The sequence below is a fragment of the Manis pentadactyla genome, chromosome 15 (assembly GCF_030020395.1).
Source record: "Manis pentadactyla isolate mManPen7 chromosome 15, mManPen7.hap1, whole genome shotgun sequence".
In the NCBI taxonomy this organism is placed as follows: domain Eukaryota; kingdom Metazoa; phylum Chordata; class Mammalia; order Pholidota; family Manidae; genus Manis; species Manis pentadactyla.
Window position 1 is genome coordinate 29,237,915 of NC_080033.1, and position 23,871 is coordinate 29,261,785.

Genomic DNA, 23,871 nt, shown 5'->3' on the forward strand with positions numbered 1-23,871 from the left:
TGTGTGTGCGTGTGTGTGTTTGTGTGTGATTGTGTGTGTCTTTCCCTGTGCCATGTGCAGTGTGTGATCTGTGTGTCCACTGTGTTTCGTATTGTGTGATGTACTGTGATCTGTGTTGTGTGTATGGATTTTTGTATGTTTAGTGTGGTGTGTGTTTAGTGTTCGGTGTGTGTTGCGTGCTGTTGTGTTCACTGTGCGTGCTGTGACTGTTATTTTGTGTGTTTTTGTGCTGTATGTCTTTGTGTTGCTTATTTCAAAGTTTGCAGGCTGGCGGTGTGCATATTGTGTGTTGAATGTGCGCTTCTGTGGGTTGGTTAGGAATGTGAAGTGTGTGTTGCAAGTGTCCTGTGTTCTTCGTGTTGTGGGTTATGTACGGCATTTCATGTCCTGTGCTGTGGGTTGTGTGTGCTTTGAAATTGCGATTATCTTTTCTGCATGGTGTTGTTTGAGTGGGTGTGTGTGGGCTTGGATGTGTGAAATCTGTGTGTATGAGACGTGTTGTCTGTGTGATTTTTTGTGTGTGATTCCCTGTGTGTGATATGTGAGGCTGTGATTCATCTGGGTTCGGGTTGCATGTTGTGTGTGGACCGTGTGTGTTGATTCTTGTGTTTCGCTGCCATGGTTGTGCTGTGCGTAAGCTCGTTGATGTGTTGCGTGCGTTGTAGTTTCCCTGTTCCGTTATGTGTGTTTGTTGTGTGGTTTAGTGTGTTTCCTGTGATCCTTGTTTGTGTGCTGTGTTGAGATTTTCTGTGTGTCATGTGCTGGGTCATCAATGAGGTGTGGGTGAGGCATGGAGTGTGAGGGGAGAACGATAATGCTGAGGGTGAGAGTGGAGTAGGTCTCTGGCCAACTGTTCCCATACCAATATTCAAGAGGGTAATGCCGCACTCAGACTGCTGCCATTTGGCATTTTTCGCAGGACCCGAGTTTTCCTAGGATTGTGGCTACAGTAGAGTTCATGAGCATGAGCCGGACGCACCTTCTTCAGAAGGATCTGAACGGCTCTCTCCATCAGCCACGTGGGTCAGGGCAATGTCGCAGAAAAACACACATTGCCTTGGCTCTGGGTGACCTGAACCTTAATGCTGCCAAGGTGGTCAGCTGCCACCTCACCAAAGTCACTCCCAAGGCAGAGGCCTCAAGCCCGGAGCTAGGAAACTGCTCCCCTCATCGAGCACATTCTGTCTCGAGGAAACGGTCGCTGCTGTGATGCCACAGAACCTGCAGGCAACACTGCTGCAGTTGCAGTGTCCTCCACTAGAGGGCCTGAATTGCCCCAGCCTGGAAAGGTCCATCATCTTAGACAGCAAACATTAATTCTTCAGGCACATATACATACATATATGAGGGCGCATATTTATGTGTATAAGAAGAGCTATGGCATGCCAGTTCCAAATGTGAGAAATACCAGTACCGTGTCCACCACACCGGCTGCATTTATTCTACTTCACAGGCCTCTGATGGCCTTAGACATCATAAGGTTTCAAGGCGATATTCCAAGGGGTAGCCCCCAGTGCTGTGTTTGCTCCTAGGTTAATATTATGCATTTGGTCATGTATTTGTGTTGGGGTTCATGTGTGAAGTCCATGCTTGGGTTGCGAGCTGTGGATGGTTATCATCGCAGGGGTTACTATGTTTTGCTTTTCCCACCAAGGCACTGAGTTGCTGTAAGCCACTTTCAGGCTGAGCGAGAGTGTGTTGGCTTAAGGATCACAGTGTACATGGAAAGCAGACCTCTCATATTCAACATAGCTTTGAAAGTTAGGGACAGTGTTACGCATTTGAATTAGCATATAAAGTTGAGGTTCTGTGTGGGTTGATCGTTTCCTTTTACGCTTATGTGTTATGCGTTGTGGCTGTGTTTGGTGTGCAGTGTGCGGTGTGTTGAGTGTGTGTGTTGTGCTGTGTTGTCTATTAAGTTGTGTGGTTGTGTGTTTTGTGTGTGTGGTTTGTGTGGTGTGAATACTCTGCATTGTGCGTTGCGTGGTATTGTGTGTGCTTGTTGCCTGTGTTGTGATGTGCGTGTATTAGGTTGTGTGTAATGTGTGTGCTGTGTTGGGCGAGATGTGTGTCTTGTAAGTGTGTGGTTTTCCTTGGTTGTGTGCGTTGATTGTGTCATTCTGTCTTTAGTTTTGAATGTATTGTGTCTGTTGTGTTGAGTGTGTTGTGTTACTGTGTAGTGTGTTTATGGTGGGTGTATTGTGTTTACCGACTGTTGGGTGCAATTTATATGTGTTCTGTGTGTGCTTGTCATTTGTGTGTTCTGTGTTGTTGTACGCTGTGCTTGTGTTCTCTACATTGATTGCTCTCAGCTGTTCTGAGCGTGTTGTGTAGTATTCTGTGTGTTCTTCTGTGTGTGTTGCATCCTGTGTCCGTGTTCGGGTGGTTTGTGTATTGTGTGTGCGTGTGTGTGTTTGTGTGTGATTGTGTGTGTCTTTCCCTGTGCCATGTGCAGTGTGTGATCTGTGTGTCCACTGTGTTTCGTATTGTGTGATGTACTGTGATCTGTGTTGTGTGTATGGATTTTTGTATGTTTAGTGTGGTGTGTGTTTAGTGTTCGGTGTGTGTTGCGTGCTGTTGTGTTCACTGTGCGTGCTGTGACTGTTATTTTGTGTGTTTTTGTGCTGTATGTCTTTGTGTTGCTTATTTCAAAGTTTGCAGGCTGGCGGTGTGCATATTGTGTGTTGAATGTGCGCTTCTGTGGGTTGGTTAGGAATGTGAAGTGTGTGTTGCAAGTGTCCTGTGTTCTTCGTGTTGTGGGTTATGTACGGCATTTCATGTCCTGTGCTGTGGGTTGTGTGTGCTTTGAAATTGCGATTATCTTTTCTGCATGGTGTTGTTTGAGTGGGTGTGTGTGGGCTTGGATGTGTGAAATCTGTGTGTATGAGACGTGTTGTCTGTGTGATTTTTTGTGTGTGATTCCCTGTGTGTGATATGTGAGGCTGTGATTCATCTGGGTTCGGGTTGCATGTTGTGTGTGGACCGTGTGTGTTGATTCTTGTGTTTCGCTGCCATGGTTGTGCTGTGCGTAAGCTCGTTGATGTGTTGCGTGCGTTGTAGTTTCCCTGTTCCGTTATGTGTGTTTGTTGTGTGGTTTAGTGTGTTTCCTGTGATCCTTGTTTGTGTGCTGTGTTGAGATTTTCTGTGTGTCATGTGCTGGGTCATCAATGAGGTGTGGGTGAGGCATGGAGTGTGAGGGGAGAACGATAATGCTGAGGGTGAGAGTGGAGTAGGTCTCTGGCCAACTGTTCCCATACCAATATTCAAGAGGGTAATGCCGCACTCAGACTGCTGCCATTTGGCATTTTTCGCAGGACCCGAGTTTTCCTAGGATTGTGGCTACAGTAGAGTTCATGAGCATGAGCCGGACGCACCTTCTTCAGAAGGATCTGAACGGCTCTCTCCATCAGCCACGTGGGTCAGGGCAATGTCGCAGAAAAACACACATTGCCTTGGCTCTGGGTGACCTGAACCTTAATGCTGCCAAGGTGGTCAGCTGCCACCTCACCAAAGTCACTCCCAAGGCAGAGGCCTCAAGCCCGGAGCTAGGAAACTGCTCCCCTCATCGAGCACATTCTGTCTCGAGGAAACGGTCGCTGCTGTGATGCCACAGAACCTGCAGGCAACACTGCTGCAGTTGCAGTGTCCTCCACTAGAGGGCCTGAATTGCCCCAGCCTGGAAAGGTCCATCATCTTAGACAGCAAACATTAATTCTTCAGGCACATATACATACATATATGAGGGCGCATATTTATGTGTATAAGAAGAGCTATGGCATGCCAGTTCCAAATGTGAGAAATACCAGTACCGTGTCCACCACACCGGCTGCATTTATTCTACTTCACAGGCCTCTGATGGCCTTAGACATCATAAGGTTTCAAGGCGATATTCCAAGGGGTAGCCCCCAGTGCTGTGTTTGCTCCTAGGTTAATATTATGCATTTGGTCATGTATTTGTGTTGGGGTTCATGTGTGAAGTCCATGCTTGGGTTGCGAGCTGTGGATGGTTATCATCGCAGGGGTTACTATGTTTTGCTTTTCCCACCAAGGCACTGAGTTGCTGTAAGCCACTTTCAGGCTGAGCGAGAGTGTGTTGGCTTAAGGATCACAGTGTACATGGAAAGCAGACCTCTCATATTCAACATAGCTTTGAAAGTTAGGGACAGTGTTACGCATTTGAATTAGCATATAAAGTTGAGGTTCTGTGTGGGTTGATCGTTTCCTTTTACGCTTATGTGTTATGCGTTGTGGCTGTGTTTGGTGTGCAGTGTGCGGTGTGTTGAGTGTGTGTGTTGTGCTGTGTTGTCTATTAAGTTGTGTGGTTGTGTGTTTTGTGTGTGTGGTTTGTGTGGTGTGAATACTCTGCATTGTGCGTTGCGTGGTATTGTGTGTGCTTGTTGCCTGTGTTGTGATGTGCGTGTATTAGGTTGTGTGTAATGTGTGTGCTGTGTTGGGCGAGATGTGTGTCTTGTAAGTGTGTGGTTTTCCTTGGTTGTGTGCGTTGATTGTGTCATTCTGTCTTTAGTTTTGAATGTATTGTGTCTGTTGTGTTGAGTGTGTTGTGTTACTGTGTAGTGTGTTTATGGTGGGTGTATTGTGTTTACCGACTGTTGGGTGCAATTTATATGTGTTCTGTGTGTGCTTGTCATTTGTGTGTTCTGTGTTGTTGTACGCTGTGCTTGTGTTCTCTACATTGATTGCTCTCAGCTGTTCTGAGCGTGTTGTGTAGTATTCTGTGTGTTCTTCTGTGTGTGTTGCATCCTGTGTCCGTGTTCGGGTGGTTTGTGTATTGTGTGTGCGTGTGTGTGTTTGTGTGTGATTGTGTGTGTCTTTCCCTGTGCCATGTGCAGTGTGTGATCTGTGTGTCCACTGTGTTTCGTATTGTGTGATGTACTGTGATCTGTGTTGTGTGTATGGATTTTTGTATGTTTAGTGTGGTGTGTGTTTAGTGTTCGGTGTGTGTTGCGTGCTGTTGTGTTCACTGTGCGTGCTGTGACTGTTATTTTGTGTGTTTTTGTGCTGTATGTCTTTGTGTTGCTTATTTCAAAGTTTGCAGGCTGGCGGTGTGCATATTGTGTGTTGAATGTGCGCTTCTGTGGGTTGGTTAGGAATGTGAAGTGTGTGTTGCAAGTGTCCTGTGTTCTTCGTGTTGTGGGTTATGTACGGCATTTCATGTCCTGTGCTGTGGGTTGTGTGTGCTTTGAAATTGCGATTATCTTTTCTGCATGGTGTTGTTTGAGTGGGTGTGTGTGGGCTTGGATGTGTGAAATCTGTGTGTATGAGACGTGTTGTCTGTGTGATTTTTTGTGTGTGATTCCCTGTGTGTGATATGTGAGGCTGTGATTCATCTGGGTTCGGGTTGCATGTTGTGTGTGGACCGTGTGTGTTGATTCTTGTGTTTCGCTGCCATGGTTGTGCTGTGCGTAAGCTCGTTGATGTGTTGCGTGCGTTGTAGTTTCCCTGTTCCGTTATGTGTGTTTGTTGTGTGGTTTAGTGTGTTTCCTGTGATCCTTGTTTGTGTGCTGTGTTGAGATTTTCTGTGTGTCATGTGCTGGGTCATCAATGAGGTGTGGGTGAGGCATGGAGTGTGAGGGGAGAACGATAATGCTGAGGGTGAGAGTGGAGTAGGTCTCTGGCCAACTGTTCCCATACCAATATTCAAGAGGGTAATGCCGCACTCAGACTGCTGCCATTTGGCATTTTTCGCAGGACCCGAGTTTTCCTAGGATTGTGGCTACAGTAGAGTTCATGAGCATGAGCCGGACGCACCTTCTTCAGAAGGATCTGAACGGCTCTCTCCATCAGCCACGTGGGTCAGGGCAATGTCGCAGAAAAACACACATTGCCTTGGCTCTGGGTGACCTGAACCTTAATGCTGCCAAGGTGGTCAGCTGCCACCTCACCAAAGTCACTCCCAAGGCAGAGGCCTCAAGCCCGGAGCTAGGAAACTGCTCCCCTCATCGAGCACATTCTGTCTCGAGGAAACGGTCGCTGCTGTGATGCCACAGAACCTGCAGGCAACACTGCTGCAGTTGCAGTGTCCTCCACTAGAGGGCCTGAATTGCCCCAGCCTGGAAAGGTCCATCATCTTAGACAGCAAACATTAATTCTTCAGGCACATATACATACATATATGAGGGCGCATATTTATGTGTATAAGAAGAGCTATGGCATGCCAGTTCCAAATGTGAGAAATACCAGTACCGTGTCCACCACACCGGCTGCATTTATTCTACTTCACAGGCCTCTGATGGCCTTAGACATCATAAGGTTTCAAGGCGATATTCCAAGGGGTAGCCCCCAGTGCTGTGTTTGCTCCTAGGTTAATATTATGCATTTGGTCATGTATTTGTGTTGGGGTTCATGTGTGAAGTCCATGCTTGGGTTGCGAGCTGTGGATGGTTATCATCGCAGGGGTTACTATGTTTTGCTTTTCCCACCAAGGCACTGAGTTGCTGTAAGCCACTTTCAGGCTGAGCGAGAGTGTGTTGGCTTAAGGATCACAGTGTACATGGAAAGCAGACCTCTCATATTCAACATAGCTTTGAAAGTTAGGGACAGTGTTACGCATTTGAATTAGCATATAAAGTTGAGGTTCTGTGTGGGTTGATCGTTTCCTTTTACGCTTATGTGTTATGCGTTGTGGCTGTGTTTGGTGTGCAGTGTGCGGTGTGTTGAGTGTGTGTGTTGTGCTGTGTTGTCTATTAAGTTGTGTGGTTGTGTGTTTTGTGTGTGTGGTTTGTGTGGTGTGAATACTCTGCATTGTGCGTTGCGTGGTATTGTGTGTGCTTGTTGCCTGTGTTGTGATGTGCGTGTATTAGGTTGTGTGTAATGTGTGTGCTGTGTTGGGCGAGATGTGTGTCTTGTAAGTGTGTGGTTTTCCTTGGTTGTGTGCGTTGATTGTGTCATTCTGTCTTTAGTTTTGAATGTATTGTGTCTGTTGTGTTGAGTGTGTTGTGTTACTGTGTAGTGTGTTTATGGTGGGTGTATTGTGTTTACCGACTGTTGGGTGCAATTTATATGTGTTCTGTGTGTGCTTGTCATTTGTGCGTTCTGTGTTGTTGTACGCTGTGCTTGTGTTCTCTACATTGATTGCTCTCAGCTGTTCTGAGCGTGTTGTGTAGTATTCTGTGTGTTCTTCTGTGTGTGTTGCATCCTGTGTCCGTGTTCGGGTGGTTTGTGTATTGTGTGTGCGTGTGTGTGTTTGTGTGTGATTGTGTGTGTCTTTCCCTGTGCCATGTGCAGTGTGTGATCTGTGTGTCCACTGTGTTTCGTATTGTGTGATGTACTGTGATCTGTGTTGTGTGTATGGATTTTTGTATGTTTAGTGTGGTGTGTGTTTAGTGTTCGGTGTGTGTTGCGTGCTGTTGTGTTCACTGTGCGTGCTGTGACTGTTATTTTGTGTGTTTTTGTGCTGTATGTCTTTGTGTTGCTTATTTCAAAGTTTGCAGGCTGGCGGTGTGCATATTGTGTGTTGAATGTGCGCTTCTGTGGGTTGGTTAGGAATGTGAAGTGTGTGTTGCAAGTGTCCTGTGTTCTTCGTGTTGTGGGTTATGTACGGCATTTCATGTCCTGTGCTGTGGGTTGTGTGTGCTTTGAAATTGCGATTATCTTTTCTGCATGGTGTTGTTTGAGTGGGTGTGTGTGGGCTTGGATGTGTGAAATCTGTGTGTATGAGACGTGTTGTCTGTGTGATTTTTTGTGTGTGATTCCCTGTGTGTGATATGTGAGGCTGTGATTCATCTGGGTTCGGGTTGCATGTTGTGTGTGGACCGTGTGTGTTGATTCTTGTGTTTCGCTGCCATGGTTGTGCTGTGCGTAAGCTCGTTGATGTGTTGCGTGCGTTGTAGTTTCCCTGTTCCGTTATGTGTGTTTGTTGTGTGGTTTAGTGTGTTTCCTGTGATCCTTGTTTGTGTGCTGTGTTGAGATTTTCTGTGTGTCATGTGCTGGGTCATCAATGAGGTGTGGGTGAGGCATGGAGTGTGAGGGGAGAACGATAATGCTGAGGGTGAGAGTGGAGTAGGTCTCTGGCCAACTGTTCCCATACCAATATTCAAGAGGGTAATGCCGCACTCAGACTGCTGCCATTTGGCATTTTTCGCAGGACCCGAGTTTTCCTAGGATTGTGGCTACAGTAGAGTTCATGAGCATGAGCCGGACGCACCTTCTTCAGAAGGATCTGAACGGCTCTCTCCATCAGCCACGTGGGTCAGGGCAATGTCGCAGAAAAACACACATTGCCTTGGCTCTGGGTGACCTGAACCTTAATGCTGCCAAGGTGGTCAGCTGCCACCTCACCAAAGTCACTCCCAAGGCAGAGGCCTCAAGCCCGGAGCTAGGAAACTGCTCCCCTCATCGAGCACATTCTGTCTCGAGGAAACGGTCGCTGCTGTGATGCCACAGAACCTGCAGGCAACACTGCTGCAGTTGCAGTGTCCTCCACTAGAGGGCCTGAATTGCCCCAGCCTGGAAAGGTCCATCATCTTAGACAGCAAACATTAATTCTTCAGGCACATATACATACATATATGAGGGCGCATATTTATGTGTATAAGAAGAGCTATGGCATGCCAGTTCCAAATGTGAGAAATACCAGTACCGTGTCCACCACACCGGCTGCATTTATTCTACTTCACAGGCCTCTGATGGCCTTAGACATCATAAGGTTTCAAGGCGATATTCCAAGGGGTAGCCCCCAGTGCTGTGTTTGCTCCTAGGTTAATATTATGCATTTGGTCATGTATTTGTGTTGGGGTTCATGTGTGAAGTCCATGCTTGGGTTGCGAGCTGTGGATGGTTATCATCGCAGGGGTTACTATGTTTTGCTTTTCCCACCAAGGCACTGAGTTGCTGTAAGCCACTTTCAGGCTGAGCGAGAGTGTGTTGGCTTAAGGATCACAGTGTACATGGAAAGCAGACCTCTCATATTCAACATAGCTTTGAAAGTTAGGGACAGTGTTACGCATTTGAATTAGCATATAAAGTTGAGGTTCTGTGTGGGTTGATCGTTTCCTTTTACGCTTATGTGTTATGCGTTGTGGCTGTGTTTGGTGTGCAGTGTGCGGTGTGTTGAGTGTGTGTGTTGTGCTGTGTTGTCTATTAAGTTGTGTGGTTGTGTGTTTTGTGTGTGTGGTTTGTGTGGTGTGAATACTCTGCATTGTGCGTTGCGTGGTATTGTGTGTGCTTGTTGCCTGTGTTGTGATGTGCGTGTATTAGGTTGTGTGTAATGTGTGTGCTGTGTTGGGCGAGATGTGTGTCTTGTAAGTGTGTGGTTTTCCTTGGTTGTGTGCGTTGATTGTGTCATTCTGTCTTTAGTTTTGAATGTATTGTGTCTGTTGTGTTGAGTGTGTTGTGTTACTGTGTAGTGTGTTTATGGTGGGTGTATTGTGTTTACCGACTGTTGGGTGCAATTTATATGTGTTCTGTGTGTGCTTGTCATTTGTGCGTTCTGTGTTGTTGTACGCTGTGCTTGTGTTCTCTACATTGATTGCTCTCAGCTGATCTGAGCGTGTTGTGTAGTATTCTGTGTGTTCTTCTGTGTGTGTTGCATCCTGTGTCCGTGTTCGGGTGGTTTGTGTATTGTGTGTGCGTGTGTGTGTTTGTGTGTGATTGTGTGTGTCTTTCCCTGTGCCATGTGCAGTGTGTGATCTGTGTGTCCACTGTGTTTCGTATTGTTTGATGTACTGTGATCTGTGTTGTGTGTATGGATTTTTGTATGTTTAGTGTGGTGTGTGTTTAGTGTTCGGTGTGTGTTGCGTGCTGTTGTGTTCACTGTGCGTGCTGTGACTGTTATTTTGTGTGTTTTTGTGCTGTATGTCTTTGTGTTGCTTATTTCAAAGTTTGCAGGCTGGCGGTGTGCATATTGTGTGTTGAATGTGCGCTTCTGTGGGTTGGTTAGGAATGTGAAGTGTGTGTTGCAAGTGTCCTGTGTTCTTCGTGTTGTGGGTTATGTACGGCATTTCATGTCCTGTGCTGTGGGTTGTGTGTGCTTTGAAATTGCGATTATCTTTTCTGCATGGTGTTGTTTGAGTGGGTGTGTGTGGGCTTGGATGTGTGAAATCTGTGTGTATGAGACGTGTTGTCTGTGTGATTTTTTGTGTGTGATTCCCTGTGTGTGATATGTGAGGCTGTGATTCATCTGGGTTCGGGTTGCATGTTGTGTGTGGACCGTGTGTGTTGATTCTTGTGTTTCGCTGCCATGGTTGTGCTGTGCGTAAGCTCGTTGATGTGTTGCGTGCGTTGTAGTTTCCCTGTTCCGTTATGTGTGTTTGTTGTGTGGTTTAGTGTGTTTCCTGTGATCCTTGTTTGTGTGCTGTGTTGAGATTTTCTGTGTGTCATGTGCTGGGTCATCAATGAGGTGTGGGTGAGGCATGGAGTGTGAGGGGAGAACGATAATGCTGAGGGTGAGAGTGGAGTAGGTCTCTGGCCAACTGTTCCCATACCAATATTCAAGAGGGTAATGCCGCACTCAGACTGCTGCCATTTGGCATTTTTCGCAGGACCCGAGTTTTCCTAGGATTGTGGCTACAGTAGAGTTCATGAGCATGAGCCGGACGCACCTTCTTCAGAAGGATCTGAACGGCTCTCTCCATCAGCCACGTGGGTCAGGGCAATGTCGCAGAAAAACACACATTGCCTTGGCTCTGGGTGACCTGAACCTTAATGCTGCCAAGGTGGTCAGCTGCCACCTCACCAAAGTCACTCCCAAGGCAGAGGCCTCAAGCCCGGAGCTAGGAAACTGCTCCCCTCATCGAGCACATTCTGTCTCGAGGAAACGGTCGCTGCTGTGATGCCACAGAACCTGCAGGCAACACTGCTGCAGTTGCAGTGTCCTCCACTAGAGGGCCTGAATTGCCCCAGCCTGGAAAGGTCCATCATCTTAGACAGCAAACATTAATTCTTCAGGCACATGTACATACATATATGAGGGCGCATATTTATGTGTATAAGAAGAGCTATGGCATGCCAGTTCCAAATGTGAGAAATACCAGTACCGTGTCCACCACACCGGCTGCATTTATTCTACTTCACAGGCCTCTGATGGCCTTAGACATCATAAGGTTTCAAGGCGATATTCCAAGGGGTAGCCCCCAGTGCTGTGTTTGCTCCTAGGTTAATATTATGCATTTGGTCATGTATTTGTGTTGGGGTTCATGTGTGAAGTCCATGCTTGGGTTGCGAGCTGTGGATGGTTATCATCGCAGGGGTTACTATGTTTTGCTTTTCCCACCAAGGCACTGAGTTGCTGTAAGCCACTTTCAGGCTGAGCGAGAGTGTGTTGGCTTAAGGATCACAGTGTACATGGAAAGCAGACCTCTCATATTCAACATAGCTTTGAAAGTTAGGGACAGTGTTACGCATTTGAATTAGCATATAAAGTTGAGGTTCTGTGTGGGTTGATCGTTTCCTTTTACGCTTATGTGTTATGCGTTGTGGCTGTGTTTGGTGTGCAGTGTGCGGTGTGTTGAGTGTGTGTGTTGTGCTGTGTTGTCTATTAAGTTGTGTGGTTGTGTGTTTTGTGTGTGTGGTTTGTGTGGTGTGAATACTCTGCATTGTGCGTTGCGTGGTATTGTGTGTGCTTGTTGCCTGTGTTGTGATGTGCGTGTATTAGGTTGTGTGTAATGTGTGTGCTGTGTTGGGCGAGATGTGTGTCTTGTAAGTGTGTGGTTTTCCTTGGTTGTGTGCGTTGATTGTGTCATTCTGTCTTTAGTTTTGAATGTATTGTGTCTGTTGTGTTGAGTGTGTTGTGTTACTGTGTAGTGTGTTTATGGTGGGTGTATTGTGTTTACCGACTGTTGGGTGCAATTTATATGTGTTCTGTGTGTGCTTGTCATTTGTGTGTTCTGTGTTGTTGTACGCTGTGCTTGTGTTCTCTACATTGATTGCTCTCAGCTGTTCTGAGCGTGTTGTGTAGTATTCTGTGTGTTCTTCTGTGTGTGTTGCATCCTGTGTCCGTGTTCGGGTGGTTTGTGTATTGTGTGTGCGTGTGTGTGTTTGTGTGTGATTGTGTGTGTCTTTCCCTGTGCCATGTGCAGTGTGTGATCTGTGTGTCCACTGTGTTTCGTATTGTGTGATGTACTGTGATCTGTGCTGTGTGTATGGATTTTTGTATGTTTAGTGTGGTGTGTGTTTAGTGTTCGGTGTGTGTTGCGTGCTGTTGTGTTCACTGTGCGTGCTGTGACTGTTATTTTGTGTGTTTTTGTGCTGTATGTCTTTGTGTTGCTTATTTCAAAGTTTGCAGGCTGGCGGTGTGCATATTGTGTGTTGAATGTGCGCTTCTGTGGGTTGGTTAGGAATGTGAAGTGTGTGTTGCAAGTGTCCTGTGTTCTTCGTGTTGTGGGTTATGTACGGCATTTCATGTCCTGTGCTGTGGGTTGTGTGTGCTTTGAAATTGCGATTATCTTTTCTGCATGGTGTTGTTTGAGTGGGTGTGTGTGGGCTTGGATGTGTGAAATCTGTGTGTATGAGACGTGTTGTCTGTGTGATTTTTTGTGTGTGATTCCCTGTGTGTGATATGTGAGGCTGTGATTCATCTGGGTTCGGGTTGCATGTTGTGTGTGGACCGTGTGTGTTGATTCTTGTGTTTCGCTGCCATGGTTGTGCTGTGCGTAAGCTCGTTGATGTGTTGCGTGCGTTGTAGTTTCCCTGTTCCGTTATGTGTGTTTGTTGTGTGGTTTAGTGTGTTTCCTGTGATCCTTGTTTGTGTGCTGTGTTGAGATTTTCTGTGTGTCATGTGCTGGGTCATCAATGAGGTGTGGGTGAGGCATGGAGTGTGAGGGGAGAACGATAATGCTGAGGGTGAGAGTGGAGTAGGTCTCTGGCCAACTGTTCCCATACCAATATTCAAGAGGGTAATGCCGCACTCAGACTGCTGCCATTTGGCATTTTTCGCAGGACCCGAGTTTTCCTAGGATTGTGGCTACAGTAGAGTTCATGAGCATGAGCCGGACGCACCTTCTTCAGAAGGATCTGAACGGCTCTCTCCATCAGCCACGTGGGTCAGGGCAATGTCGCAGAAAAACACACATTGCCTTGGCTCTGGGTGACCTGAACCTTAATGCTGCCAAGGTGGTCAGCTGCCACCTCACCAAAGTCACTCCCAAGGCAGAGGCCTCAAGCCCGGAGCTAGGAAACTGCTCCCCTCATCGAGCACATTCTGTCTCGAGGAAACGGTCGCTGCTGTGATGCCACAGAACCTGCAGGCAACACTGCTGCAGTTGCAGTGTCCTCCACTAGAGGGCCTGAATTGCCCCAGCCTGGAAAGGTCCATCATCTTAGACAGCAAACATTAATTCTTCAGGCACATGTACATACATATATGAGGGCGCATATTTATGTGTATAAGAAGAGCTATGGCATGCCAGTTCCAAATGTGAGAAATACCAGTACCGTGTCCACCACACCGGCTGCATTTATTCTACTTCACAGGCCTCTGATGGCCTTAGACATCATAAGGTTTCAAGGCGATATTCCAAGGGGTAGCCCCCAGTGCTGTGTTTGCTCCTAGGTTAATATTATGCATTTGGTCATGTATTTGTGTTGGGGTTCATGTGTGAAGTCCATGCTTGGGTTGCGAGCTGTGGATGGTTATCATCGCAGGGGTTACTATGTTTTGCTTTTCCCACCAAGGCACTGAGTTGCTGTAAGCCACTTTCAGGCTGAGCGAGAGTGTGTTGGCTTAAGGATCACAGTGTACATGGAAAGCAGACCTCTCATATTCAACATAGCTTTGAAAGTTAGGGACAGTGTTACGCATTTGAATTAGCATATAAAGTTGAGGTTCTGTGTGGGTTGATCGTTTCCTTTTACGCTTATGTGTTATGCGTTGTGGCTGTGTTTGGTGTGCAGTGTGCGGTGTGTTGAGTGTGTGTGTTGTGCTGTGTTGTCTATTAAGTTGTGTGGTTGTGTGTTTTGTGTGTGTGGTTTGTGTGGTGTGAATACTCTGCATTGTGCGTTGCGTGGTATTGTGTGTGCTTGTTGCCTGTGTTGTGATGTGCGTGTATTAGGTTGTGTGTAATGTGTGTGCTGTGTTGGGCGAGATGTGTGTCTTGTAAGTGTGTGGTTTTCCTTGGTTGTGTGCGTTGATTGTGTCATTCTGTCTTTAGTTTTGAATGTATTGTGTCTGTTGTGTTGAGTGTGTTGTGTTACTGTGTAGTGTGTTTATGGTGGGTGTATTGTGTTTACCGACTGTTGGGTGCAATTTATATGTGTTCTGTGTGTGCTTGTCATTTGTGCGTTCTGTGTTGTTGTACGCTGTGCTTGTGTTCTCTACATTGATTGCTCTCAGCTGATCTGAGCGTGTTGTGTAGTATTCTGTGTGTTCTTCTGTGTGTGTTGCATCCTGTGTCCGTGTTCGGGTGGTTTGTGTATTGTGTGTGCGTGTGTGTGTTTGTGTGTGATTGTGTGTGTCTTTCCCTGTGCCATGTGCAGTGTGTGATCTGTGTGTCCACTGTGTTTCGTATTGTTTGATGTACTGTGATCTGTGTTGTGTGTATGGATTTTTGTATGTTTAGTGTGGTGTGTGTTTAGTGTTCGGTGTGTGTTGCGTGCTGTTGTGTTCACTGTGCGTGCTGTGACTGTTATTTTGTGTGTTTTTGTGCTGTATGTCTTTGTGTTGCTTATTTCAAAGTTTGCAGGCTGGCGGTGTGCATATTGTGTGTTGAATGTGCGCTTCTGTGGGTTGGTTAGGAATGTGAAGTGTGTGTTGCAAGTGTCCTGTGTTCTTCGTGTTGTGGGTTATGTACGGCATTTCATGTCCTGTGCTGTGGGTTGTGTGTGCTTTGAAATTGCGATTATCTTTTCTGCATGGTGTTGTTTGAGTGGGTGTGTGTGGGCTTGGATGTGTGAAATCTGTGTGTATGAGACGTGTTGTCTGTGTGATTTTTTGTGTGTGATTCCCTGTGTGTGATATGTGAGGCTGTGATTCATCTGGGTTCGGGTTGCATGTTGTGTGTGGACCGTGTGTGTTGATTCTTGTGTTTCGCTGCCATGGTTGTGCTGTGCGTAAGCTCGTTGATGTGTTGCGTGCGTTGTAGTTTCCCTGTTCCGTTATGTGTGTTTGTTGTGTGGTTTAGTGTGTTTCCTGTGATCCTTGTTTGTGTGCTGTGTTGAGATTTTCTGTGTGTCATGTGCTGGGTCATCAATGAGGTGTGGGTGAGGCATGGAGTGTGAGGGGAGAACGATAATGCTGAGGGTGAGAGTGGAGTAGGTCTCTGGCCAACTGTTCCCATACCAATATTCAAGAGGGTAATGCCGCACTCAGACTGCTGCCATTTGGCATTTTTCGCAGGACCCGAGTTTTCCTAGGATTGTGGCTACAGTAGAGTTCATGAGCATGAGCCGGACGCACCTTCTTCAGAAGGATCTGAACGGCTCTCTCCATCAGCCACGTGGGTCAGGGCAATGTCGCAGAAAAACACACATTGCCTTGGCTCTGGGTGACCTGAACCTTAATGCTGCCAAGGTGGTCAGCTGCCACCTCACCAAAGTCACTCCCAAGGCAGAGGCCTCAAGCCCGGAGCTAGGAAACTGCTCCCCTCATCGAGCACATTCTGTCTCGAGGAAACGGTCGCTGCTGTGATGCCACAGAACCTGCAGGCAACACTGCTGCAGTTGCAGTGTCCTCCACTAGAGGGCCTGAATTGCCCCAGCCTGGAAAGGTCCATCATCTTAGACAGCAAACATTAATTCTTCAGGCACATGTACATACATATATGAGGGCGCATATTTATGTGTATAAGAAGAGCTATGGCATGCCAGTTCCAAATGTGAGAAATACCAGTACCGTGTCCACCACACCGGCTGCATTTATTCTACTTCACAGGCCTCTGATGGCCTTAGACATCATAAGGTTTCAAGGCGATATTCCAAGGGGTAGCCCCCAGTGCTGTGTTTGCTCCTAGGTTAATATTATGCATTTGGTCATGTATTTGTGTTGGGGTTCATGTGTGAAGTCCATGCTTGGGTTGCGAGCTGTGGATGGTTATCATCGCAGGGGTTACTATGTTTTGCTTTTCCCACCAAGGCACTGAGTTGCTGTAAGCCACTTTCAGGCTGAGCGAGAGTGTGTTGGCTTAAGGATCACAGTGTACATGGAAAGCAGACCTCTCATATTCAACATAGCTTTGAAAGTTAGGGACAGTGTTACGCATTTGAATTAGCATATAAAGTTGAGGTTCTGTGTGGGTTGATCGTTTCCTTTTACGCTTATGTGTTATGCGTTGTGGCTGTGTTTGGTGTGCAGTGTGCGGTGTGTTGAGTGTGTGTGTTGTGCTGTGTTGTCTATTAAGTTGTGTGGTTGTGTGTTTTGTGTGTGTGGTTTGTGTGGTGTGAATACTCTGCATTGTGCGTTGCGTGGTATTGTGTGTGCTTGTTGCCTGTGTTGTGATGTGCGTGTATTAGGTTGTGTGTAATGTGTGTGCTGTGTTGGGCGAGATGTGTGTCTTGTAAGTGTGTGGTTTTCCTTGGTTGTGTGCGTTGATTGTGTCATTCTGTCTTTAGTTTTGAATGTATTGTGTCTGTTGTGTTGAGTGTGTTGTGTTACTGTGTAGTGTGTTTATGGTGGGTGTATTGTGTTTACCGACTGTTGGGTGCAATTTATATGTGTTCTGTGTGTGCTTGTCATTTGTGTGTTCTGTGTTGTTGTACGCTGTGCTTGTGTTCTCTACATTGATTGCTCTCAGCTGTTCTGAGCGTGTTGTGTAGTATTCTGTGTGTTCTTCTGTGTGTGTTGCATCCTGTGTCCGTGTTCGGGTGGTTTGTGTATTGTGTGTGCGTGTGTGTGTTTGTGTGTGATTGTGTGTGTCTTTCCCTGTGCCATGTGCAGTGTGTGATCTGTGTGTCCACTGTGTTTCGTATTGTTTGATGTACTGTGATCTGTGTTGTGTGTATGGATTTTTGTATGTTTAGTGTGGTGTGTGTTTAGTGTTCGGTGTGTGTTGCGTGCTGTTGTGTTCACTGTGCGTGCTGTGACTGTTATTTTGTGTGTTTTTGTGCTGTATGTCTTTGTGTTGCTTATTTCAAAGTTTGCAGGCTGGCGGTGTGCATATTGTGTGTTGAATGTGCGCTTCTGTGGGTTGGTTAGGAATGTGAAGTGTGTGTTGCAAGTGTCCTGTGTTCTTCGTGTTGTGGGTTATGTACGGCATTTCATGTCCTGTGCTGTGGGTTGTGTGTGCTTTGAAATTGCGATTATCTTTTCTGCATGGTGTTGTTTGAGTGGGTGTGTGTGGGCTTGGATGTGTGAAATCTGTGTGTATGAGACGTGTTGTCTGTGTGATTTTTTGTGTGTGATTCCCTGTGTGTGATATGTGAGGCTGTGATTCATCTGGGTTCGGGTTGCATGTTGTGTGTGGACCGTGTGTGTTGATTCTTGTGTTTCGCTGCCATGGTTGTGCTGTGCGTAAGCTCGTTGATGTGTTGCGTGCGTTGTAGTTTCCCTGTTCCGTTATGTGTGTTTGTTGTGTGGTTTAGTGTGTTTCCTGTGATCCTTGTTTGTGTGCTGTGTTGAGATTTTCTGTGTGTCATGTGCTGGGTCATCAATGAGGTGTGGGTGAGGCATGGAGTGTGAGGGGAGAACGATAATGCTGAGGGTGAGAGTGGAGTAGGTCTCTGGCCAACTGTTCCCATACCAATATTCAAGAGGGTAATGCCGCACTCAGACTGCTGCCATTTGGCATTTTTCGCAGGACCCGAGTTTTCCTAGGATTGTGGCTACAGTAGAGTTCATGAGCATGAGCCGGACGCACCTTCTTCAGAAGGATCTGAACGGCTCTCTCCATCAGCCACGTGGGTCAGGGCAATGTCGCAGAAAAACACACATTGCCTTGGCTCTGGGTGACCTGAACCTTAATGCTGCCAAGGTGGTCAGCTGCCACCTCACCAAAGTCACTCCCAAGGCAGAGGCCTCAAGCCCGGAGCTAGGAAACTGCTCCCCTCATCGAGCACATTCTGTCTCGAGGAAACGGTCGCTGCTGTGATGCCACAGAACCTGCAGGCAACACTGCTGCAGTTGCAGTGTCCTCCACTAGAGGGCCTGAATTGCCCCAGCCTGGAAAGGTCCATCATCTTAGACAGCAAACATTAATTCTTCAGGCACATGTACATACATATATGAGGGCGCATATTTATGTGTATAAGAAGAGCTATGGCATGCCAGTTCCAAATGTGAGAAATACCAGTACCGTGTCCACCACACCGGCTGCATTTATTCTACTTCACAGGCCTCTGATGGCCTTAGACATCATAAGGTTTCAAGGCGATATTCCAAGGGGTAGCCCCCAGTGCTGTGTTTGCTCCTAGGTTAATATTATGCATTTGGTCATGTATTTGTGTTGGGGTTCATGTGTGAAGTCCATGCTTGGGTTGCGAGCTGTGGATGGTTATCATCGCAGGGGTTACTATGTTTTGCTTTTCCCACCAAGGCACTGAGTTGCTGTAAGCCACTTTCAGGCTGAGCGAGAGTGTGTTGGCTTAAGGATCACAGTGTACATGGAAAGCAGACCTCTCATATTCAACATAGCTTTGAAAGTTAGGGACAGTGTTACGCATTTGAATTAGCATATAAAGTTGAGGTTCTGTGTGGGTTGATCGTTTCCTTTTACGCTTATGTGTTATGCGTTGTGGCTGTGTTTGGTGTGCAGTGTGCGGTGTGTTGAGTGTGTGTGTTGTGCTGTGTTGTCTATTAAGTTGTGTGGTTGTGTGTTTTGTGTGTGTGGTTTGTGTGGTGTGAATACTCTGCATTGTGCGTTGCGTGGTATTGTGTGTGCTTGTTGCCTGTGTTGTGATGTGCGTGTATTAGGTTGTGTGTAATGTGTGTGCTGTGTTGGGCGAGATGTGTGTCTTGTAAGTGTGTGGTTTTCCTTGGTTGTGTGCGTTGATTGTGTCATTCTGTCTTTAGTTTTGAATGTATTGTGTCTGTTGTGTTGAGTGTGTTGTGTTACTGTGTAGTGTGTTTATGGTGGGTGTATTGTGTTTACCGACTGTTGGGTGCAATTTATATGTGTTCTGTGTGTGCTTGTCATTTGTGTGTTCTGTGTTGTTGTACGCTGTGCTTGTGTTCTCTACATTGATTGCTCTCAGCTGTTCTGAGCGTGTTGTGTAGTATTCTGTGTGTTCTTCTGTGTGTGTTGCATCCTGTGTCCGTGTTCGGGTGGTTTGTGTATTGTGTGTGCGTGTGTGTGTTTGTGTGTGATTGTGTGTGTCTTTCCCTGTGCCATGTGCAGTGTGTGATCTGTGTGTCCACTGTGTTTCGTATTGTGTGATGTACTGTGATCTGTGTTGTGTGTATGGATTTTTGTATGTTTAGTGTGGTGTGTGTTTAGTGTTCGGTGTGTGTTGCGTGCTGTTGTGTTCACTGTGCGTGCTGTGACTGTTATTTTGTGTGTTTTTGTGCTGTATGTCTTTGTGTTGCTTATTTCAAAGTTTGCAGGCTGGCGGTGTGCATATTGTGTGTTGAATGTGCGCTTCTGTGGGTTGGTTAGGAATGTGAAGTGTGTGTTGCAAGTGTCCTGTGTTCTTCGTGTTGTGGGTTATGTACGGCATTTCATGTCCTGTGCTGTGGGTTGTGTGTGCTTTGAAATTGCGATTATCTTTTCTGCATGGTGTTGTTTGAGTGGGTGTGTGTGGGCTTGGATGTGTGAAATCTGTGTGTATGAGACGTGTTGTCTGTGTGATTTTTTGTGTGTGATTCCCTGTGTGTGATATGTGAGGCTGTGATTCATCTGGGTTCGGGTTGCATGTTGTGTGTGGACCGTGTGTGTTGATTCTTGTGTTTCGCTGCCATGGTTGTGCTGTGCGTAAGCTCGTTGATGTGTTGCGTGCGTTGTAGTTTCCCTGTTCCGTTATGTGTGTTTGTTGTGTGGTTTAGTGTGTTTCCTGTGATCCTTGTTTGTGTGCTGTGTTGAGATTTTCTGTGTGTCATGTGCTGGGTCATCAATGAGGTGTGGGTGAGGCATGGAGTGTGAGGGGAGAACGATAATGCTGAGGGTGAGAGTGGAGTAGGTCTCTGGCCAACTGTTCCCATACCAATATTCAAGAGGGTAATGCCGCACTCAGACTGCTGCCATTTGGCATTTTTCGCAGGACCCGAGTTTTCCTAGGATTGTGGCTACAGTAGAGTTCATGAGCATGAGCCGGACGCACCTTCTTCAGAAGGATCTGAACGGCTCTCTCCATCAGCCACGTGGGTCAGGGCAATGTCGCAGAAAAACACACATTGCCTTGGCTCTGGGTGACCTGAACCTTAATGCTGCCAAGGTGGTCAGCTGCCACCTCACCAAAGTCACTCCCAAGGCAGAGGCCTCAAGCCCGGAGCTAGGAAACTGCTCCCCTCATCGAGCACATTCTGTCTCGAGGAAACGGTCGCTGCTGTGATGCCACAGAACCTGCAGGCAACACTGCTGCAGTTGCAGTGTCCTCCACTAGAGGGCCTGAATTGCCCCAGCCTGGAAAGGTCCATCATCTTAGACAGCAAACATTAATTCTTCAGGCACATATACATACATATATGAGGGCGCATATTTATGTGTATAAGAAGAGCTATGGCATGCCAGTTCCAAATGTGAGAAATACCAGTACCGTGTCCACCACACCGGCTGCATTTATTCTACTTCACAGGCCTCTGATGGCCTTAGACATCATAAGGTTTCAAGGCGATATTCCAAGGGGTAGCCCCCAGTGCTGTGTTTGCTCCTAGGTTAATATTATGCATTTGGTCATGTATTTGTGTTGGGGTTCATGTGTGAAGTCCATGCTTGGGTTGCGAGCTGTGGATGGTTATCATCGCAGGGGTTACTATGTTTTGCTTTTCCCACCAAGGCACTGAGTTGCTGTAAGCCACTTTCAGGCTGAGCGAGAGTGTGTTGGCTTAAGGATCACAGTGTACATGGAAAGCAGACCTCTCATATTCAACATAGCTTTGAAAGTTAGGGACAGTGTTACGCATTTGAATTAGCATATAAAGTTGAGGTTCTGTGTGGGTTGATCGTTTCCTTTTACGCTTATGTGTTATGCGTTGTGGCTGTGTTTGGTGTGCAGTGTGCGGTGTGTTGAGTGTGTGTGTTGTGCTGTGTTGTCTATTAAGTTGTGTGGTTGTGTGTTTTGTGTGTGTGGTTTGTGTGGTGTGAATACTCTGCATTGTGCGTTGCGTGGTATTGTGTGTGCTTGTTGCCTGTGTTGTGATGTGCGTGTATTAGGTTGTGTGTAATGTGTGTGCTGTGTTGGGCGAGATGTGTGTCTTGTAAGTGTGTGGTTTTCCTTGGTTGTGTGCGTTGATTGTGTCATTCTGGCTTTAGTTTAGAATGTACTGTGTCTGTTGTGTTGAGTGTGTTGTGTTACTGTGTAGTGTGTTTATGGTGGGTGTATTGTGTTTACCGACTGTTGGGTGCAATTTATATGTGTTCTGTGTGTGCTTGTCATTTGTGTGTTCTGTGTTGTTGTACGCTGTGCTTGTGTTCTCTACATTGATTGCTCTCAGCTGTTCTGAGCGTGTTGTGTAGTATTCTGTGTGTTCTTCTGTGTGTGTTGCATCCTGTGTCCGTGTTCGGGTGGTTTGTGTATTGTGTGTGCGTGTGTGTGTTTGTGTGTGATTGTGTGTGTCTTTCCCTGTGCCATGTGCAGTGTGTGATCTGTGTGTCCACTGTGTTTCGTATTGTGTGATGTACTGTGATCTGTGTTGTGTGTATGGATTTTTGTATGTTTAGTGTGGTGTGTGTTTAGTGTTCGGTGTGTGTTGCGTGCTGTTGTGTTCACTGTGCGTGCTGTGACTGTTATTTTGTGTGTTTTTGTGCTGTATGTCTTTGTGTTGCTTATTTCAAAGTTTGCAGGCTGGCGGTGTGCATATTGTGTGTTGAATGTGCGCTTCTGTGGGTTGGTTAGGAATGTGAAGTGTGTGTTGCAAGTGTCCTGTGTTCTTCGTGTTGTGGGTTATGTACGGCATTTCATGTCCTGTGCTGTGGGTTGTGTGTGCTTTGAAATTGCGATTATCTTTTCTGCATGGTGTTGTTTGAGTGGGTGTGTGTGGGCTTGGATGTGTGAAATCTGTGTGTATGAGACGTGTTGTCTGTGTGATTTTTTGTGTGTGATTCCCTGTGTGTGATATGTGAGGCTGTGATTCATCTGGGTTCGGGTTGCATGTTGTGTGTGGACCGTGTGTGTTGATTCTTGTGTTTCGCTGCCATGGTTGTGCTGTGCGTAAGCTCGTTGATGTGTTGCGTGCGTTGTAGTTTCCCTGTTCCGTTATGTGTGTTTGTTGTGTGGTTTAGTGTGTTTCCTGTGATCCTTGTTTGTGTGCTGTGTTGAGATTTTCTGTGTGTCATGTGCTGGGTCATCAATGAGGTGTGGGTGAGGCATGGAGTGTGAGGGGAGAACGATAATGCTGAGGGTGAGAGTGGAGTAGGTCTCTGGCCAACTGTTCCCATACCAATATTCAAGAGGGTAATGCCGCACTCAGACTGCTGCCATTTGGCATTTTTCGCAGGACCCGAGTTTTCCTAGGATTGTGGCTACAGTAGAGTTCATGAGCATGAGCCGGACGCACCTTCTTCAGAAGGATCTGAACGGCTCTCTCCATCAGCCACGTGGGTCAGGGCAATGTCGCAGAAAAACACACATTGCCTTGGCTCTGGGTGACCTGAACCTTAATGCTGCCAAGGTGGTCAGCTGCCACCTCACCAAAGTCACTCCCAAGGCAGAGGCCTCAAGCCCGGAGCTAGGAAACTGCTCCCCTCATCGAGCACATTCTGTCTCGAGGAAACGGTCGCTGCTGTGATGCCACAGAACCTGCAGGCAACACTGCTGCAGTTGCAGTGTCCTCCACTAGAGGGCCTGAATTGCCCCAGCCTGGAAAGGTCCATCATCTTAGACAGCAAACATTAATTCTTCAGGCACATATACATACATATATGAGGGCGCATATTTATGTGTATAAGAAGAGCTATGGCATGCCAGTTCCAAATGTGAGAAATACCAGTACCGTGTCCACCACACCGGCTGCATTTATTCTACTTCACAGGCCTCTGATGGCCTTAGACATCATAAGGTTTCAAGGCGATATTCCAAGGGGTAGCCCCCAGTGCTGTGTTTGCTCCTAGGTTAATATTATGCATTTGGTCATGTATTTGTGTTGGGGTTCATGTGTGAAGTCCATGCTTGGGTTGCGAGCTGTGGATGGTTATCATCGCAGGGGTTACTATGTTTTGCTTTTCCCACCAAGGCACTGAGTTGCTGTAAGCCACTTTCAGGCTGAGCGAGAGTGTGTTGGCTTAAGGATCACAGTGTACATGGAAAGCAGACCTCTCATATTCAACATAGCTTTGAAAGTTAGGGACAGTGTTACGCATTTGAATTAGCATATAAAGTTGAGGTTCTGTGTGGGTTGATCGTTTCCTTTTACGCTTATGTGTTATGCGTTGTGGCTGTGTTTGGTGTGCAGTGTGCGGTGTGTTGAGTGTGTGTGTTGTGCTGTGTTGTCTATTAAGTTGTGTGGTTGTGTGTTTTGTGTGTGTGGTTTGTGTGGTGTGAATACTCTGCATTGTGCGTTGCGTGGTATTGTGTGTGCTTGTTGCCTGTGTTGTGATGTGCGTGTATTAGGTTGTGTGTAATGTGTGTGCTGTGTTGGGCGAGATGTGTGTCTTGTAAGTGTGTGGTTTTCCTTGGTTGTGTGCGTTGATTGTGTCATTCTGGCTTTAGTTTAGAATGTACTGTGTCTGTTGTGTTGAGTGTGTTGTGTTACTGTGTAGTGGGTTTATGGTGGGTGTATTGTGTTTACCGACTGTTGGGTGCAATTTATATGTGTTCTGTGTGTGCTTGTCATTTGTGTGTTCTGTGTTGTTGTACGCTGTGCTTGTGTTCTCTACATTGATTGCTCTCAGCTGT